Below are 21457 nucleotides of genomic sequence, written 5' to 3' on the forward strand. Positions count from 1 at the left end.
GGTTAAGAAAAGTACGAGGAAAAGAGGGGAAAAAAAGCGGGTGGAGGAGCGAGATGAGACTCTCTGGCGAGAGGTTCTTTGGAATTCGACGAGGCAACCGAAGAATGGGCTTATTCAGATCAACGTTTCTTAACGAGGAAAGTTGTGTTTACCGGCAGCTTTGTGTATTCTTGAACAATCTGATGGGGCAAATCAAAGAAGCCCGCCGTTCGTAAATTATTTTTCTTAAGTCGAGATAACTATGTATTTACGTCGGCGACGCGATCTTCCCCGTTGCGCGCGCGTAAACGAGAACGCTGAAAGAAATTCCGCGCGGGGTGCTTTTATTTATTTATTGCCATCTCTCTATTACGCGTCCGGAGGAACGTACGCTGTAAAAGGGAAAAAGAAGGTGGAGAGGAGCGTGTTCCTCGGTGAAAGAAGAAAAAAAGGTAAGTGGAACGTGAAGGTGAGGTAGACGGGTACAAACCCGGCGCGGTTCTAAACTGGGAAGAAACGAAACGGTAACAACGAAACTAATTAATATAGTACCGCGCGATGCGTTTTACATCCGTAACTATGACTATGCAAAAGCGCCAAGTTAAAAGGAACGATAGAAGTTAGGTGTCGGAAAGTGGCGCGGAATAAAGTATTCGTTTGCCCGTCCCGTTCTTACCCGTACCGCGCGCCTATCGATCCTCCAATTCGCATGAAAATTCGACCGAAATCACTTTATTTCCCCGGTAGGCGCGAAGCGTTTTCCCGATGATTGCGCCGCGTCTCGGTGTCTCGTTCGCCGCGGAAGGGATATATCTCCCCGCTGGGGAATATAATCATTCTTTGTAACGCAAAAATGTGCATCGGCGAGCTCGAGCGTTCTTTAACCGAGCGTAACGCTCGCACGATGTCGCGGGGGAGGAGTACGAAAGGGCGGAAGTGGCGGGAGGGTGTACGGGGTCGATGGAATACCGCGCGCGGCTACACTTTTTCCGATCGGCAACGTATATCTTTGTAACTGTAAGAGCACTTCGGCTCGAGCACACTCGAGAAACCGTTTGAAGTCATCGAAAAGAGCGAGAAACGAAAAGAGAGAGAGAGAGAGAGTGAGGAGGAGAGAAGGAGGGTGGGCTGGATAGAGGGGATGCAGCGAGACGAGTTGCTGATGTTTGCGTCGAACGGACTCAAAGAGAACACTTGCCGTGAGAGGAGCGGAAAAGTGAGAGTTTTGGTATCTCCAACGAGAAACACGGACAAACGCCGCGAATCCATTAGACGTCCGATTAAAAACACCACGGACGAGTCCACCGCTTCTTCGTCCTTCCCATTAGGATCGTCCTACGAAACGTAAGGGGTTGACCCTCGACGGATCGCTCGAGCAAAATTCAGCACGCCCGGAAAGGTTTTCGGATGTAACGATCTCTTCTCTATTGTGCCATGCCCCGAACCACCCCCGAGCCGCGCTCGATTCTTTATCTTTCTCTTAAACAAGCGAATATTTCCGGATCTTTATTTTTAGAGCCACCGCTATAACCGTCTTATGCAATCTCCCCCGTTCCACGGACAACTTTTATCCTAGTTCAACGCCTGCTTTGTCACTCCTTGCTACCATCGATTATAACACATCGGAGGGCGGCTTCTGTCCGTGAAGGAAAGTATTATTATTATTATTAAAATGAGAAACGAGTTACGTACCGCCGTTGCGTTCAATGAATCTCCCCGTTTGATCGATTCGCGGACGATAACGCGCAACGTACATAAATAGAGAGTTTCATAAATCAGGGAAATTTAGAGGGCGTACCGCGGCGTAATACAGCGGGCCAATTGGAAATTTTGATTTATAGCGCTTATCAAGAAAGCCCCTGTAATAAGTCTCTTAAAAAAGCTCACCTACAAATCGTCCATAACTCTTACCCGCGACAAAGCTCCAAATCCCCCGATACGTTAACCCGGTCTCGCTCTATCCTTTCCTCCCACTCTATCTCTGTACGTGTGACTGTGTGTCTGTGTGTGTGCGCGGCTTCGAAAATGGAGATAATACGTACTTTTTCACGGGCAGTCCGTAGATTTCCGGGGACATATCGTCGGAAAGTCCTCGAGTCCACCTTTTCGATTCCACGGGGGTAAGTCTCCGCGAGATTCGATATTACCTGTACCACGGCGATGGTTGTCTATGAAACATTTATCTCACTGCACTGGTCGGCCGCGTTGTTCGGTAACCGGCAAAAGGACGACGACGACAACGACGACGACGACGGTATACACGTCGAAGATTCACTGCGGATTCACGCGCCACCAAGGATATCGATCGATACTTCGCGGTTGCGGGTCCGCCTTGCGAATTAACAGTCGCCACGCATCCTCTTCCTGGTTACTTTTATTCCCGACGAGACGGCCGCGATCGCAGCACCGATCGCGTCGAACATGTCCCTCCGAATTTCTCTATTCCGAGCGGTTGTCGCGCACAAACGTTATTTCATATCGCCACGATGAAATTGATCGACGAACAAAGCAGGTCCATCGCGTAGTTACGCTTTTCCTCTCTACAACACCCCCCCTCTCTCTCTCTCACTCTCTATTTTCTCTGCACTCGTATTTCATACGATGCAAGAGAGGCGACGTGAAAAATTGTTGCACGCTATTTCGTTTTTAATTAATAATGTTGCGCCGTTGCCCTTTTTTTTCTCTCTCTCTTCTTCGATCCACGGTACGTTGCGTAGCACCAGCTATGTTTGATTAATCGATAACGATAACGGTTCTGCGGCACAACGAGTGATCAGCGTAAACCGCGTGCAACGGACTTCGATAAATGTATAGCTGGTTATTTATTGGTAAAATCATGCGTGTGGCACACGTAACACCGCGATAGTAGGAGGAACGCGATCATTCGCACGACGCCGAGCCTCTGATCACCGGTGCACGATCGATCCGGAAATATTATAGTTCCGTTACCGCCGGTCGCCGAGCAAACGATCGCTGATGATCGTCATAAATCTCGAGGAACGATTTACAGGCCACCGACCAGGATTTCATCTATAAATCCGCGATGCCAAAACAACCCAGCTTATTTTTATTCGAATCTTCCTCTCGCATAACCATCGGTCACGCGTACCCGCGGTCTACTACCGTTTACGCTACACCGAACGACATCAACGACGCTAGCCCCCGTTCTCTATCGATATCTCGCGGGAATCTCTCGATCGCGAAACGACCCTCGAAAGAGCGTGCCGAGAAATTTTCGATCGCGACGATAGTTTACAACGGCGGTCGTCTACACGTTCCCGTTCCAATTACAAGAACTCCACTCCGGCACGTTCCGCTCACCCTCGCCAGTCGATGACTCCCTTCGCCGTCCGGAGTTTAAGTATCCTACCGATACTACGATCACGACGAAACTACTCGAGGATCTTCCGTCAACGTTCTAGGCACAACTCGACGAGCGAACTCAAAAGCGAACAACACCAATTAGAACTGTATTCTCCTGGCGGTAGACGCAGATAGAAGCATGGGGACCAAGGGAACGGTCTCCGGGTATCGTCGTGCTCGATCAGAGGCAGCGCGCGAACGAGGGCGAAGGGGTGCGTGGGCTGATCGCCGCGTCGAAGGTCGTACCACGCACCGGCTCGAACTGAACGAAGCACTGGGTTGTACGGGGGTCCACCGACGACGGGCCGCGAAACGCGCGCTTACGAAACTCGAACCACCCCGCGCACGAGCAACTCTCGCCTCTGGCCGTGTCCAACACCAGCACCTGGCTAACGTACGATCAAGAACCGCGTCCCCCGTTCGCAACGACGTGGACGACGGTTAACACGACGACACGCCGCGGTCGACTAGCTCGTGGTGCGACATCCCGAAGCCCCTTTAGCCACGACGAGGCCACCGCTGTTGAATGCTGGCTGGTGCTGATGGTGGTGCCGGTGCTACTGCTCTACCCGCCTGGTATATACTACACGGCGTACACGGACACGCGCGCCGGCCTTGCGCGAGCGCAATACCCTGCGATTCCGGCAGTAGGGGTTGTTTGATACCTGCCTCCTTCGAAAATCCTCTTCTTTCCCTCGCCGGCCGTCCGCACCGGAATCCGCCCGAAATTTTATCATCCCTGCCAATTTACGCTACCTGTTTGCCGTTACCTCGGTTATTAACCCACTCTTAACATTTCCCGCGATGGTTACGAGCATGATAAACGATTAGTAAACAACGAAACGTTCGCAAATGTTTATTTTAATATTGATAATACATCCAACGTTTGGCGAGTCAATATTTAAATTATCCCGATTTCTCAGTCACGTAATCAGCGTACGATTAATACGCGGGCAAGGTTCATCCGGTTCAACTCGAATCGTATTCGAAAATTGCCGGCTGTTGCAATAAACAGTTCCAATAAAAGTTTCGATGGTAACAGACGATGAGGACAACTATTCGCCGATTACCAAAGAGGAAGATTCAATGATCCAACGTGTTCGCGAGATTGTAACACTCCCCGAGCGTAACCTACGGCGATGACGGCATAACAATGTCGGGTACACGCTTCGTTCTGAGCTGGCTGCATCGGCGATCGAGCGCGGCCGACTCGTATGGAATTCCTCGTCGACCGGCCTGGCTGGCGGAAAAACGCTTCGGCAGCAGTTCGTCGCTGCGAACCAGGGTGGATCCAACGAGATTCCGTAGACACCCAGTGAATGGCCGCGTATATTTCGCGATAAACACGAGGGCGTCCTTCCGCGACGCGGCGGCGAACAAACGAGAGACCGATGTAAATTGCGCGGCCACGGCCCGGAGATTATCTCGCGCGTAAAAACCATCCGAACGATTGATACGTCCCGCGAACTTCCGTATTTTTCCAATCGACGAAGGTTTTCGAATAAATTCCGAACACTGTACTCGCTCCCGTTTCTGTTTTAGTTCCCGAGGAATCGATCCTGTTTATTTTCAACCCCTGCTCTCCCGAGCTTACCTATAGAACGCTTTTATTCCAAAGCGTAAGACTTCTGAAACGGACCGAATCGTTAAGATTCATCATTCTGTATAAAGCACATCGTGTTCGTTATTGCTAATTGCTGTTAATAACTAATAAGAGTCGGAGGTTTCCATCGTATCCAGTTGAAGCAACTATAGTAGCCGAGTAACGGTAGAAAAAATATTATTTCAAGACGCTGGATTCTCTCTGTTTGTATTCGCGTGGATGGTGAGCTCCGGCATCCGGGCGAACGCCGCGGGATTCCCTTCGCGAACTTCCGTCGTGATCGATGCCGTTCGTCAGCTTTGAAAATTTCCAAGGCTCTCGCCTCGCGGATGCGCTCGCTCGAGACCTAAGTTGAAGCGATAGGGGACGGTGGTGCGGGTCTCTCGCGATGGTTGCTCTGTTTGTCGAGAATTCCCCGTTCCCGTTGTTCACGCAACTTCGCGCGCACGTACACCCACGTACAAGAAGAAGGAAGCGAAACGTTCGAACAGAGGCCTCGATATCGCGATCGTTCGCCCGTTGAAAATCCGCCCCGTTGCGATCTTCAGCGCGACCCAAAGAACGCGTAATCTGGCTGAGCACAGACAGGGAAACGAACCCTTTATGTTTGCTGGGATAATGGCGTTTCTATGACGCGCGAGATGAGGCGCGCCGCTTCCCCCTGAATTTACCCTCTGCAGCGCGTGACGCCCTACCGGCGAATCCCGCGGGACCATAAACACGCTTAATCGTAATCGTTAAGTGCCGTCCACTGATGGACTTTCCATGAACGTCCTCGTTACGCGGTGATTTTATCTGAGAGGCTCGATAATCGGAGAACTGAGAGACGTTGACTTACAGGCGTACCGACTTGTAACGAGATTCCTCGATCTGGAGACTGTTCGAGTAAAATGTGAAACGCGAATTCCTCCAGCAAGGAAGAATTTAAAATTGTCGAAGGGAAACACAATAAGCTGGTTACGAAGGGACGCCAGGGTAGGAAAAGTAGCACGAAGAAATTCAAGGGAATTCTCAAGTTTAATTGGAAGAAGGGGATGTAAATTGTTCCGGGTAAAATGTATCCAACTGTTTCAACTGTCGCTGTAACCGCTTAAAGTAGCATTGCATATTCGTCCGTGGTAATGCGCCAACTGTGAAATGATTGATCCTCGCTCGATTCTATATCACGGCTATTGACGCGTTTAATCGATCGGTGGATCGCGGATTCCCTGAGCCATTGAAGATTCTTTGGGAATGGGAAAACAGCCATCGGTCGAGCAATGAGCGTTCGGAAGCCGCACGGCCCCGTTGCTCGTTAAGTAGTAAAACCTGAAGTTCGACTCGGCGGGCACCTAAACCGCTCGTAATTATTTCCTTCCAAAGCAAATTGCCTGTCACAGAGGTCCACCCGGTTCGAACCTTAGCGCGCGCAGCGGGCGCAATCGCATCAGGTATGCTGGAAGCACTTCGAAACACTTCTCTGGAAATACCGCGGGCGCGCGCGAGCGCGACTAAAACCTGTCTCTGTGTGTCTGAACGGCAGCAGCCAGGGTAATACCAATTTGTGACACGTAATCCTTGCCACCGTGCGTAAGCACGCGACACGCAGAGAGACGTACGTGTCTACGCGGCGTCTCCTCGACATCCCGTCGCCGGGGCACTGTGCGTGTCTGTACTCGTGCACCCAGACGAAGCTTCCGATCCCGGCCAGAAGGACGTACAGAAGCTTGGTATAACGAACGCAATATCAGGGCTTCGTGCCGCGGTTGCAATTAAATTTTGAAAGTGAATCCCGCTGCTCGAGGGTGATTTAGATGAAACCAGCTCTCTGCATCGTCGATACCGTGTGATTACTGGTAACGCGATCGGGGTTGCTGCCGTTCGTTCGCCGCGCGAAAGAACCAGCCGAAAGGAGGTCGAAACCGCGATGATCTAACCCTCCGCAACGTTCTTTTATTTTATTCGCTCGCGGCTACGATACGCGTGCCACTTTATTGGTGTACCCATTACACGTTCGCCAACGGGAACTGTGTTCCATCGCTCTTCTGGCGAAAGCGAAGAAAATTCTAGGATTGAGGGAACGTCTATCGAAACACCTCCGAGGAATCTCTTCCGCTATACGAAATAGATAAGCGGTAAATTACGGGAGTGGCCTGGTAGAATTTAATGAGGTCGTAATCGATACGTAACTTCTCTGGACCAACTTCCTAACGAATCGTTCGACGAGATTTATAAACCGCGAACACCCTATTCTTTCCCGAGAGTTTCAACTCGCTAAGGCACCAGATTAATACGTGGAGCTATTTGCGGACTCGAGCAAGAATTTCGTACAAAATTTCAATGGGATTACAAATATTCCGAGCGCACAAGTTGGCAATTTAAAATCTCTCTCTCTCTCTCTCTCTCTCTCTCTCTCGCCATGCTAGCTACACACGTTCCGACGATTTAAATCAATTTAACGCTTCCAATGGCTGAGAATCGCTCATTATCGGACATTACTCTTTTCGTAGGAACAGTGAATGTTACCTACATTCAGCGCCGCCGGGATCCTTTACGTGCTCAGCGAATTTTCATTAAGCGGGCAAAAGGCACAAAGACCATCTCGAGCTTCTTCATTTATAGGTTTTCATTATTTCAATGCGTTACAACGGGCGCACCGAGCGCATACCGCAGACCCCCTATTCTATTCTCATAGACCACACAGCGAGACCACACAGACGATTCAGCCGTGAACTGTACGATTCTAAAAATACCAGCTGCTTAAACGCAAGCACCAACGAGTATTCGGAACATCTTCCATAATAACGATAACCTACAGAGACGTAATTAACAATTTCAATTAACGCAAGTTGGAGAGTCACCCCGCGCCTGCCACGAACGCCTATTTATACGGGTAAGTCTCTTTTACCTTCGAGGACAGCGTCGCTTCTAAGCGAATACTCGACAATAAACCATCTGTTATCGGAGGGGGAAAATTGTGTGAAGTTATTTCGCGACCGTTCACAGAGGCCGACTTTCTCCAGGGACGTGGGGTGTAGAAAATTTCGACCTGCTCCAACGGCAACGAGCGAGCTGCCGGGCCGCCTCGGCCCCGGTCAATAATTACGCCGCTGTGTAATTAGCTGATATGATCTAAGGAGATAGGTCGTCCCGGCGAGACAAAAGAATGTCAAGCACTCCATTGTGCCCGGCCTCTACTCCCGTTTAACCCATTATTTTTCTATCACCTCGTAAACTGCCGGCCCGATTGTTGCAGTTTTATACGCGGCGCAATCAACGGGTATCATCGGCGGAGTTACGAGGAAACTTTCGTGTTAAGAGGGTTCTAATTTTAAATAAGAATCTCCGGCCGCTCTCCATCGAGGCGCGAGGTGCCGCGGAGCATCGCGAGATTGTCCCCGTAAATTATTCGGATCCTATAATTTCGTAATTGCGCCGGGCGGCGTGATACGCGAGCGAACGATGAAGCGGCGCGATTCATCTACTATTTAACCCCCTTCACGCTCGCCGCTACGTGTTTCGATTTACTGCTCAAGATTTATGAAATCGCGAGTCTAAGACCGATACTGTATCACGGCCACGCGCTTTGCATTTCGTTACCGGTGTAACGAGCACTTTTATCGCTTCACGGAAAAAGCCAATTGTTAGATATGATATATGTGTGTATCGTTTTTTTTCGAATATTAACGTTCGTTGTAACAACGAAGAAGAAATCGAGAACGTAACGCTGATTCAAAGCTCGATCCGCGAATGCGAATGATTAAAACAGTTCTCCCTAAAGAGCGATACCGCCAGCAAGTTTGCGTTAAAGGGTTGATACGCGTACTCGGCCTCGTAACTCATCGGATCGATCCACCGGTGCCGATCACGACACGAGACGACATAGTTAAAGATAATAAAGCGAGTTAAGATTCAAAGCGCACGTCGTCGTAGTTGAGGCACGAGCATATACACTCTAGTTACCGCGTAGGACACGAGCCACCCTGAGACCTGACGCCCTTACTAAAATCCAACGCTAATTTCGGAGCGTCTCAACCCCGCGCCTCTTGGAAATTTCAACGGGACACCACGGATGAATCTTTATCTGTCCGTTCTGACCGTAACGATTATACGCGTGCAAACGGAACGATTTCGTCTCGAGGGAATTGGAACGGAAAAGTAAGTCCCTTCGAGAAGTTCGAAAGGGCGAAGCGGTGGACGAAACTTTCCAAGGAGCAAAAGGAGAGGTGAAATTTTCTGCAAACGCGCGGCTATAAATTTTCGCGGGCACGGTTTGAAATTTGAGCGATCGCTTCGCGACTGAATCCCTGTTGAAAATGGCGAACCGGAGGGAAGAAGAATGCTGAAACGCTTTAATTAGCGAAGTTGCACCGACTACTGCAGTTCGCAGTTTATGTGTACTGTTCACAAGTTTCCCATCACTTGGCGGATGTGTAATTATGCCCACCCCCGGAATTCCTGGGACCCTCTGAATTTATGATTCCCCAAAAAGTTTACGTTTACTCGCTCGCTATCTCCCTCCGGGTGGTCGCGTGCGCGTTTTCAACAGATGCGGACGCGGGGCTCGCAACGATTTCACCGGGGGGGGGTGAACTCGCGAGGCGCGTCACCCCGGCGGCGGCCACCACCTGCACGTATAACGAATTTCGTGTAACGATGCGATCCGCGGGAATGCCGCCTAATAGGAACAGCCAATAACAGGATGTTGGATGTTAACGATGGAAGGAGCGGCGTTCGTTAATTATTTACAAGTTTATCGATGCATCGAGTGCAGCGTCGCGTAAAGTAAAATTGACGCGTGAGCCACGGTTAAAAATTGGCGAGCTGCTGCTGCTGCGGGCCAATTTCTTCGTTCCGCAACGATAATTTCCAGATACACGTCGCGCGGGACCGTCGTTTGGCAAATATAATAATTGAATCTGGCTGACAGAGATACTGTCCCCATCCCCTTTCGAGCAGTTTTCTTTCCTCGATACGGTATTTCATCTGGAAGGATCCGTTTATCCGTGTAACGCGAAAGAAATAAACGACGAGAATCGCGCCGTACCGATACCGGCTTTCATCGTCGAAGGTAACGTCTGTCGTAGAGAGAGATTCGTCGCTAGGTCGTGTAGCTAGGAAAGTAAAACTAATACAATTGCAACGCGTGGTAACAGCTGATGGAAAATGAAAGAGGTTGTAGAGAAATGCTTAACTGCGCGGGTTGTGACATAGAGCCGAGGCAGTCTTCAAAACTAAACGGCTGCAGTGGTTGCTGACGCTGTCCTGGATAAGAGACAGGTCTGGGTAATTGCTTCACTTAACGAGAAACACGTTCGACCCCCGGCACCGAAAGAATCCGATATTAACCGGTTGTGCTGTTTGATATATTCCGTGCCTGCGTGCATTTTACAAGCCCTTCCGTCGCGCTCGTTCACCCTGCTGCCTCCTGACCACCGCGAAACGTTCGAGGGTTGTTCGTTACGACGTTCCACGGATTTCTCCAACGAAACGTGCCCTTTTCGCGTTTCGAATCCCGTGATGCACGGTTTCCCCCCGTCTTCGCCGGGTTTAATTATGAAACGCAACGTGAGAGCATAAAAACGTGCGAAAACTAGGGAAAATTATTTCACGTTCTAACGTTTCGCGCGTGAGTTCCGCGGAAACACCGACGAGAATTACAACGCGCTGTAGTCTGATCGATGAGAGTTATTTTAAAGCGTTTATATCCAACGGTAGCTCTAAAGGGATACCATTAAGTGGTTAACGCAATTATATACCTTCTCGAATGATGGCAAGGGTCCAGCTCAAGGGAACCCGGTGGCCCAGCCGTGAACAGCACTGATCTAGAACCAACCCGACGAAGGAGAGAGTGCGAGAAAGAGAGAGAAAGAGAGAGAGAAAGCGAAAGGAAGGCTCGTAAACATATGTCCCTCATGGGGTATTTAATTCAGGAGCACGGACAGAGCTCGAATTGCCGAGTTTGCCCCCCGTTGGCCGTCGACGTAGGGCAAACGGGGAAATATAGAGGAGTAGGTGAAGGAAGGCTGCCTCCTAAAGGAGGGGGCCACGATGCTCCGCAGCCACCGTTGCTTTTTCCTTGGACGCAGTAAATACTGAAAGTAGAGGCCACCTCAGGGACTCTGCCTCTACTCTGGCGAGTTTACAGACCCGTCCACCCACCGCTCGCTTTTTTCCCCTTCGTCGGGCCGACCGATAAGGAGTCAAGAAAAGATTTTACACTCGGCAGGAAAAGGGTAAAGGGGTTGGGTGCACAGCAGTCTTGTTGAACCAACGGAATCCTTTTGTTAGCACGACTTGCGCGTCACCTTCTGTCACCAGCCCCGATCAAACAGAGTTATCGTCGAAATACTTAAATCGTCTTAACTCTGACTCCCGTGAAATGTCTCGTCGAGCGTGTACCCCGTTTGCTATCAAGACCCGTGTATCCTTACGTGTTCTTGTCGCACAACCGACGACCACGTGGTGGTTCTGTGGCGCGCGCGCGCGCGAGTACGCAAACCTAACCCCCCGCCCGTTATAAAGGCTCTCGGTGCGTGTGCTCCACCCCGTTTGAGCGAAGGGTGCACACAGTTGGCCAAAGGGGGGAACGACGAGAGCGGGCACACGGGGCCACGGGGGAAACAGTGCCCTTAATACCGTAGCAGGAGTTCAAAGGTGGACCCCGCAACAACGCATCTAATTACTTGCTTCCTCCGTGGTCCGTGGCGCAGCGAATTTACATCTTGTTTGTTCAAGCACCTGTAGCGAGCTATACCGCGCAATCCACCCATCGCTCGACCCCGACGGTCACCCATACCCCCGATCTAGATTGGATACTGCCTATAAACAAGCAATTGCCTTTGACTCCGAATGCCCCGGCTGGCAGAAAGTCTAACCGCCGCACAGAGCAGCAATATCTTCCGCAGGTTCGTGTCGTGCCCGCCGGGCACCCCCGATACTCTTTCCAGCCCCCAGACGAAATCCGTGGTTCGATTTACACGAAACCCCGCTGGAGCACGCCGCTGCCTTTGCCACCGGAGAACGGCTCCTTCCGTGGCTCCGCTCGCTTAATTACTTTAGTCACGAACTACTCTTTGGGTTCAAGGGCAAATCGTATGTAGGGTACCCGCACCCTGCCGAGCATAAAAGTGAGGGAGCGGACGCGAACGTTTCCTACCAAAGGTAATATAAAAATGTGGTTTTCGGGAGGGGTTGTACGAATGTTAACGAAACGACGCGCGATTCCAAGGGTTCCGATGATGTAGGCCGCGAGCGAACAAAATGCTCGCCGTCAGCTTATTTTCCTTATCCGACCAACCCTTTAGTTTCGTCCGTCAAAGTTGGAAGCTCTTAGCAGATGCAACATCAATGAAGCTGTGCGCTCGAGCGAAGACGCGTGTTTCCTTTATTTCTGTTTTTTTTTTCCACTTCTTTTTTTCTCTCCCCTTCTCTGTTTCATCCTTTGACGACACCGGGAAAGAAAGTCTTCTTGCCTGCGCGGCTACACGCTTTCCTTCGCTCGCATCGATCGCGTCGTGCGTATGCATCTCTGCTGGCAATTCCTGGCGGCTTCGTCTGTCCTCATTATTCACCTGCCAACCTATCGATCGTTTTATATTTTCCCACGAACTTTCGAAACGAACGAATCCGCGACGACTCTCCCCGAAAGTGTCCAACCGTGGTTTCCAAACTACGCTAAAGGAGCCGTCTGATATTTAATTTACGGGGAGCGCGCGAAACGATCGCGTTCCCGAAATTACGGTCCCGTTTTGCTCGCAACGGGATCAATTAGAAAGTTCAATGGAAGGCGGCGCTTCGCGGATTAATATTCCTAAAGAGCAACTCTTCGCAGATCAGAAGGGCAAGCTAACAGTGCCGCCTGCTCGGAGACAGAGTGTAATCAGCGTGAAATGTTTCTTTCACAACGATCTTGCTCATACATTTGATGCAGTCCGTGTACTTTTGTCCGCTGAGCGGCAGTGGCGTAGGGGGTGGCCCAGAATTCCGAAACACCCTCGACTTTCGTCGTCATCGTTTCAACCAGCGATCACCAATTACTATCGTTCCATTGCATGACGCGATCGTTGAGTTTCTGGTAGATTTCTTCGAACCTCGCGCTCTATTGCGATCTCGTGGCGATTCGTAAACCGCGGAAATTTATAAAGCAACCGCAATGTCCGATCGATGCGAAAGCGCGTACGCGATTTATGGGACCCCGCGTCGAACAGAAACGTACGCGGCCCAGCTTCGATAATGTTATGAACGATTATCGACGCTGTGACACTTTCCACGCGACCAACCCAGTGTGTGCCGTGGCTCGTTCAATTTGTCGATCGGCGAACGTGGTCGCGACGCGAGCGGCCGAACAAAAAATCCAGCATGAATGATTAACGTCGGAAGATCGAGGATTCGCGTGTGGGTAAGCTAATTCGCGCCAATTGCTTTCGAAGTTACGCTTCTCGTGCGAATGTAAGTCGGATACGTGGAATGGAATTCGTCGGTGCATATGCTGACGCTATATTTTGCCTGGTTTTTACAACCCTTAAATTTCCGCGCGAGCTACGCCAATGCGTGGACTTCGCCCTCTGTCTCTGTCACATTTTTGTATGCGCCGAAATGCAAATACGTGCGCAGCTATTGGACACCGTGGCAAGATGCGGTCATCTCCATTAGACCCGTCGAGAGTTGCCAACTATCTGCAGAAAAATGTTTATCTTTTGATCCGGCGACGCGCTGCAGCTCTCGCGCTATTAAACAAACCATGGAAAGGGGGAAGTAAAGGGGAGGAACGCAAAGAGGGGTCGGAAATTGTCTATTATTTTTGCTCGTGCAAGTATTCAGGATGAGACTTTGAAAAACACGAACACGACCGGATATTATCGAGAATCAGTCCGGCTTTACAGCGAAATCATTAACCCGAATTGACTGCGTGAACGTGCAGTCAATTCGAGCATAATCTAGCGTCCCGTAAACACAGGACTCTCAATCATATTAATGTGAGCGCGATGCACCTAAATCATTACAATAAATGGAATAATAGATGACAGTGCTCGGCGAGTTACAAAGGGATCGGAATTTCCGCAAAGGGGGTAAACGTCAACAAGTATCCATGGTGTACGTATTTGATGTCCACGTCGATCGGATCGATTGATTTTTCTGTTGATCGCGCAACGACATATTTCCAAAATTCTCGCGAGGTTCGATCGTCGCCCGTCAATTAACAATAATTAAACGATGGTTTAGGCACTGGCTCGTTTAACTGGCTCCTCTGTGTTTAACTTCAGCTCGATCGAATAGCGCAGACGATATTTAACCAGTGTAGACACGAAGGGTTAGAGAGGGAGGACGAGGGGTTGGATACACCAGTGAAACGCGGAATGCACAGTCACGCCGGTGGAAGTTATGCAATATATTATACATTACCTAAACCGTCCCGCGGGACTCCACGCGTTAACGAATTGTCGCGTCGTCTCGCGTAACGCCACGATCCGATTCGAATAAAATTGTCCGTCGACAGTCGAGAAAAATTGAATAATCGCGATGGGACGCGTTAAATAATCCGGACGCGATGAAGCTCGTCGCATTTTTATCGATAAAAAACGTTGGCGGTCGATGGGCTGCAGTGACGCGCGAAGGGTTCGCCGCGAGATTTTAAGTAGATTGCGCCCCTCGTCCACGAGCGGCTTTGTATTTACACTTTCACGCTGTCGCTACTAAATTTCCAGTTGCGCTTTGATTTACATCCCGCTAATAAAATTACGATAAGATATACACGCGCTAGTTTGCCAGCTAAACAATACACGACAGCGAATAAGCTGGGAAATAAACGATTTCAACGAAGGGAATTCACCCGACGGCGGACCGGCACGGTTTTAAATATCCCCGCGGTAATTCTAAGATCGATCGCCGGTTAATCTGGTTTCCGCGCGAAACGATATTTCATTTTCCGAGCGAGCGCGTCCCCCGATCCCTCGCGCCGCACCACCATCCGTCGCTGTTGGATTCTAATACGGAAACTGACACGCGAATACGTCTGGGTGAGTTCCAGCGCGCCTCGAACAACTCCGGAGTTTCGTTGGGAAACGGAATTAAGACGTTATAGAAATGGATTAAGGAGTTTAATTAAGTTGATTCAGCGGGCGCGCCACAAATTTTCGCATCCCCCAGCCACCCTAAACCAGGGCCTACGGATCGCTTCTTATCGTCGGTCGTGCCTACAATTTCACGACTCGCTTTTCAACTAACGCTCTCCACCCTTACCGGGCGAACGTTCGGGGAAAAGTAAACGATCGTCCTGGTACTTTTATTAACGCGCGAACAATTTGTCGATGAAGCAATCTATGAAACGGTTTAGACACGATCCGACGAATTTACCCATCAATCCCGGGGAAGGCAATTCGAGGGACCCTCTCTCGATCGAGATTTCGTAAACCGCGGGACACGTATCGAAGCGTGCCCTGTATCCGGCGTGACGGAGGAATATCCTCGACGTTTGGTCGGAAGCTAATCTAAAAACGATGGCGGTGCTCGCGGTGTAACGATCACGGATTTTCTTCGGTTCTACCACGGTTTACCGGCCGTTATCCTCTCCCGGAACGATTTCATCTGTGGCGGCACTCGCCACTAGAGGGACAGCACCATTTACACTTTCCTGAAAGTACCCGATGACCCATCGTTTCCAATATATAGAAGTTCCGAACTGTCCCTAATATCCCAGCGTCTAAGGCAGGGCCTGCTAGGTAGCCTTACTGATGAGTCCACTAGCAGGCCCAGGACGAAACGTTCTTCCCCTCTCTTTTCCTTCCTTCTCTCTTCCTCCATCTTTACAGCACAGCAATAAAACCGAAGCAGCGCAGCCGCTTCAATTGGTGACCCCGACGTGATATGGACACGCAGCCTACTACGACACAGGAAGACAAGGAAGCAGCTCGTCGAGCATACCACCTGCGACGACAACCTCGCCCAGAACATCTGGGAGGATGAAGTATTCATCGTTGGGCCTTGGGTACCGCCGCAGCGCGCCGATACCGTAACCCCTCTCCTAGGGTGGCCACGCCTCTACGTCGAGCCCATGAAGATCTCGAAGGAGTCCGGACCTCCACGCAAGGATCACTGGGACCTTCCGGCAATTACCACAACGCGCGACGAATTTCGTCGTTTACACACGGGCCATCCTAGGACAGCAGAGTATACGACTGCACAGCGCTGGTATTCTCGCAGCGCGCTCGCCGGCTAGGCTTGAGCACCGCGGCATTCGCCGCGCTCCGAGGGAGCAGCAGACATGGCATCGCGGATTCTACACCCAGTAATCAACCAATACGAGGTTCTACACACATCGTCGCACCTGAGGGAACACCTTGAAGAACGAAGACGCACAGCTGGATATCGTTCACCACTGGCAAGGGGGTGATGTGGCGGCACTCGCCACTAGAGGGACAGCACCATTTACACTTTCCTGAAAGTACCCGATGACCCATCGTTTCCAATATATAGAAGTTCTGAACTGTCCCTAATATCCCAGCGTCTAAGGCAGGGCCTGCTAGGTAGCCTTACTGATGAGTCCACTAGCAGGCCCAGGACGAAACGTTCTTCCCCTCTCTTTTCCTTCCTTCTCTCTTCCTCCATCTTTACAGCACAGCAATAAAACCGAAGCAGCGCAGCCGCTTCACATCTTATATCCGCCGGGATTAGAGAACCTCTGTCTCTGACCGTTTCATTACTCATCCTACACGCTCCCTGGGAACTACGTGTTCGTTCTGTTTGTCGCTCGTTCCTCTCTTTCTCATCCCAGCCCGTATCGGTGTCGGTCGGCTCACCCTTTCTCCCCGTCCCAGTCCTTTTCTCGCTCTTTCCCTCTCCGCGCTTCCTTTTCTCCTCTCTTTGTTTTTCTTCGTTTTCTTCTTTCTCTTCCTTTTTTCCCCCTTCCCTTTTTTTTTTTATATTCCACGCTCTCCTCGTGCCCTTCGAGCATTTCCAGCCGTCCCGACTCGTTCTCCCGGTCGCGTACCGGCAGTTCGCAATATTGTAATGCGAAGCACAATGCGTCGCAGCCGAAGAGATACGCGAGGCGATAAAGAGAGGGACGCATCGAGCTTAGAGAAAGATTAAAAAGGGTGGTAATATGTCTTGCGGGATATCTCGCGAATAACGAGACGGAGAGCAGACGGGTGCGCGCGGACGAGATGTCCTTAAGTGAAATTAATTGATCGATCTGTTGCCAGACACCGGTTCTTACGCGATGTAACCGGGGAACGTATGCACCCGGCACTTATTTCCACTCTTGATCGACTAGAACGAGTGTAACGACTCCATTAAATCAACTGGCTTTTTATCCTATGGAGAAAACTTCGAAACTACTCGCGATGATATTTCTGCGTAGTGACGATTGAAAAATTAAGTCTGATTTCGTAAATCAGCTTGCGCATCCTGAATTACAGAGTCTAGTTTCCGCCGTTGTTTCTTTTTTAACCGTTATCGTTCGTCCGAACAGTCTTTATTTCTGCGACGCGGAACAGTTTCGAGCACATTGACCGAGTTTAGGTGAGCGAACTACAGGAAGGAGGAGAGGGTGAACTGGCGCGAGGGTGGAAAAGGAACTCGCGTGTTCTATCGATTTCTTATTTTTACCTACGCCAAAGAGCTCATCCTGTAAATGTATCAAGTGCGCGCGGAACGTTCAACCCCCTAACGGTAGGAACTTCGATGCTCTACGGAAAGTTCGGGTTGCGCTTTCTACGCCGCGCCTCGAGCGCGTCCCTTTGAGATTTGTTTCGTTTTCAGATTAGACGGCTGAACAGGGCGAAAGTAGCTGGAGTAGCCACTTAAAAGGACCAGATCGGATCCACTAGCGCGCATTGGGATAACGAAACGCAACGGATAACGAAGTTCGACGACGACCTTTCCCTATAGATGCTTAATAAAACGTCGCCAGCGGAGAAAGTTGCCGCGCGCAGGGACGAACGCGAGCAAACACGAATCCAACCGGATACACGGTGCCCCGACCATTTTGTGGACACGTTCGCGAGTATATTTTCGAAACAGCGAGCGTTCGTTTTGGGATTCGAAAGCAAGTCCGTTGTAACTCGAACAATCGGGACTATTTACGAATATGCGGAACGAAACAACGGCTGTTAGGAACAGTACCCAAATCCGGCGAAATGAAACATTTATACTGGGATTGACTCTGATTCGTGGGTACATATTGAACTTCGATCCCGTCTCCACTCGGGGGATCCGTGTCTCCTCGCGTTCCGCTGCAAGAGACCCGGAACCGACTCAGGGGCCGTGAAATTTATAAAATCATCGAGGAAATTAAAGTCTCCGTGATCGTGCGCGTCTCGGAGGAAAACCCGCGTTCTGAAGAATGCTCGAACTTGGCGAAAATAAATATTCCCAACGGGCAGGGCCGCGAGGAGAAGAGAGAACCGAGAGGGGTGGACGAAGATTCGAAAGAAGAAGAAAAAAAAGAAGTAGGATGATGAAAAGGGTGAAAGAAAAAACGGAAGAGAGCGTGGAAGCGAATACGGACGGGTGGATTCCTCGCAATGGGCCCGGCGAAATTTGCCAAGCGTCCAGAGAAAATTGCGATGATTATACGGCTCGTACGGCGACGAGGCATCGAGCGAGACGGGACGAGGCGCGGGCTAAAAACGAGCGGAGGGAGAAAAAAAAATATTCCATAAAGCGTAATGGAGGGCTCGCAAATATTTATCTTTCGGTTAGGTCGGGAGCCGCGGGAGAAGCGCAAAGACCCATGCGAAAACGTTCCAAGCCGGATGGCCCTTGTCGCGGCACAGAAACGGGTGGAAAGTTCTCCTGACACGATTATGGCGCTCGGTGACCAGAAATAATTTCATTAGCCGCCCCGTAAACTCATCTAGCAGTTCGTAAAGAAACCATACGCGTGGGAAATATGTACTTGGGCATGTATAATCGCGTACCCGCGGGCGCCTTAAGCCTCCGTCGCGCACCCCGCGGGGCGGCTCTAATCACGGTACTTAGGTTCCTGTTGCACAGACGCACGATGCGCCAAACGCGACGCTTGGAACCGCGTCCACGCGTTCGATCTTCGTGCACGCGCATACCACCCCCTCGTATCCTCGCGCGTGTCTCAGCGAATGGAATGATTCGCGTCACCGAGCACGCTTGTTAATGAGCGAAACGACGAAACGGCCTGTACCGCGCGCCTCGACGCGACGCGGGGCTCCTCCAGTTTAATGGACGTACACACACGTATATCGATCAAATTCTAGCCAACCTCGAGGATCCTTCTCTTGGCTTGGGTTGACTCGGGGAAAGAAAAAATTGACGAAAAAGAGAACCGGGGAAAGTTTCGAGCGAGCTTATTTCACGTCGCGTTAACCTCCTTTTTCCGCGAGTGCACTACGTATTACGTTGAAATTTCTGATTTCAAAAACCAGAAACAAAACTTTTACATTCCGCTCTGAGGTGGGAGGGACGGGTGACGAGCGAGAAGGAAAAACACGACACCGTGAAAATACGATCGCGACGTCCACGCGACGCTAATCCCTTCTGCGAACAGCTTACAAGGGGTAACAAGTACCACGCGGGGGTTGTCCCTGGTGCAAGAAAGGCGTAACGAAATATCTGACAGGGCGAGCGCGGGTTTCTTCAAGGGCTTGGTCTGCTCGGTTTGCCGAAGTTAACCGCGGATATCTGAAATTTCGGTTGCATAAGCGCGGTGGCAAAAACCGCTTCTCTGTCTTTCCCCCTTTCAACCCTGCTGGAAGTCGTCTGGAAGAGACGAGACGGGGGAGAGAACGGGGTGGGGGATTATAGAGCAAGAGATCCGCAAGTGGGCGCCGCACAATCGTACGGCAGAAACTGAGTACAAGAGACAAAGAGACGGTAGACACCTTTCGGAGGGAGCGAACAGCGCGATAGAAGGTACAGGGGGCGGGTGGTGCAGGGAATCCGTGGTACAGGACCGAGAGAGACGGTGAGAAGCCGGGGGTGGGTTCTCGCAAAACGTACACAGCTGAAGCTGACACATCCTCTGCCAGTCTACTGGCTTTTCTAGGAGGTAGAGAAAGACGAGCAAATCTAGACGCTTACTTAGTGACACACGCAGCATTTTGCTGTCGGGGGCTGAACTTTCTCTCTTCGTCCCGACGCTCGTTCCCCTGCCAGCCCTCTTTCTCGCCGTTAAGCCTCCGTTTCTCTCTTACCGCCATTCTCGACGGCATTGTATTAAACCGTGGCTCGTGTTGCGGCTTGACAAGAGGGGTCACACGAGTTATCTTGCCCTCGTCTCATCGCGCTCCCTCCGACGTCCAGAGAGAGTTCCATCCAACGGGATGTCCTTCTAAGCTCACGCTCTCTCTCCCTCCTCCTCTTTCAACTCTGTCCTCTGTCACATATTCCAATCCAGGATACGTTGGATTATTCAGAGAGCAATTTAAACTACGGATGACAGATATTCCAAGTGTTTCAGACTGATCGATCGCTTATGTCCGGCAAATTCTCCCCCAACCTCACCACCCACCCTCCTGTCGCGCTGTCATTTATCGTTCCGCGGGCGTCGAATAAATTAATATCAGCAAACGTCGATAATATCAACGGCTACACTCTAACCAACCATATTTGCCTTCTCGAAAAATAAATCGTTCCCGCGATCGCGATAACTTGCGCAAAATGTACTCGAGCACCGCGTGTCCGTCGTCTCTGGGATTCTTGCAAAGCCGTCTTGTCTAAGGACATTGTTCACGGACAGGATGGAACGTGCAACTTTGCCCTTGCACACTCTCTCTTGCTTCCTAACCCGACGAAAGACAAGGGACTTCTCAAGAACAGAGTCAGTGGATAATCCCAGACTATCCGCGACACTTTCATAGGAACGCGAACGTTCGCGGATGATACCCGCAGCAGTGTACAAGCGTTAAGTGTGGAGAATTGATCGGAAAAGAGATTTCGACGCGCGCGTTGGAACTCTTTTATTAAACTCTGTCCCGTGTTCACCGTCAAGCCGTTCGTTTCTGACTGGTTGTCGAGTTTCAAGATGAACTCCCTTAACCGACAGCAACCGCTTTCGACCCTTATCAGACGCGTCTGATTCTGACACGCGATGCGAATCATCCGATCCATCCGGCGCACCCCCGCCGGCCGGGCTCTTTAAAGTAGAAACGCGGCTTATTACGTGCTCACGAATATCTAACTTGTCAACGCTCGTGAACCCCTAACACCGGCAGTTCCTCTGGGATAGCCAAATCGATGAAACGATCGGTGGAAGGAGCATTTTGTCAACGGTACTAACGAGGAAACTGTTCCAACGGGTGCTCGCGACAAGATACTTACAAGGCCTCGCAAATGTCTCGGGATTAACGATAAAGACGATTATCTCGGCAGGAATTGCCGGGCCGGTGAAACGATGGACCGATTAAAAGGACAAGTTCGTCACGACTTTTTCAGCCGGCACAAACGATGCACCGTAAAACGACGGTACGTAGCGCTGCGATATCTCGAATTAACGAGGACCTCTCTTTCTCTCTCTCTCTCTCTCCCCCTCGTGTCTCGGTGTTATTACGACCCTAA

General features: G+C 50.7%; 1 protein-coding gene across 1 annotated transcript in view; it reads right to left on the minus strand.

The window, feature by feature from the left end:
* Positions 1–2061, minus strand: part of LOC143423932 (lachesin) — a 198372-nt gene extending 196311 nt beyond the window's left edge. Inside the window, exon 1 of the mRNA XM_076895594.1 lies at positions 2022–2061. The gene's annotated coding sequence lies outside the window, so the exon portion shown is untranslated. The remainder of the gene's footprint in view (positions 1–2021) is intronic.
* Between the last annotated feature and the right edge of the window lie 19396 nt (positions 2062–21457).

The sequence above is a fragment of the Xylocopa sonorina genome, chromosome 5 (genome assembly GCF_050948175.1).
Source record: "Xylocopa sonorina isolate GNS202 chromosome 5, iyXylSono1_principal, whole genome shotgun sequence".
Classification (NCBI taxonomy): Eukaryota; Metazoa; Arthropoda; class Insecta; order Hymenoptera; family Apidae; genus Xylocopa; species Xylocopa sonorina.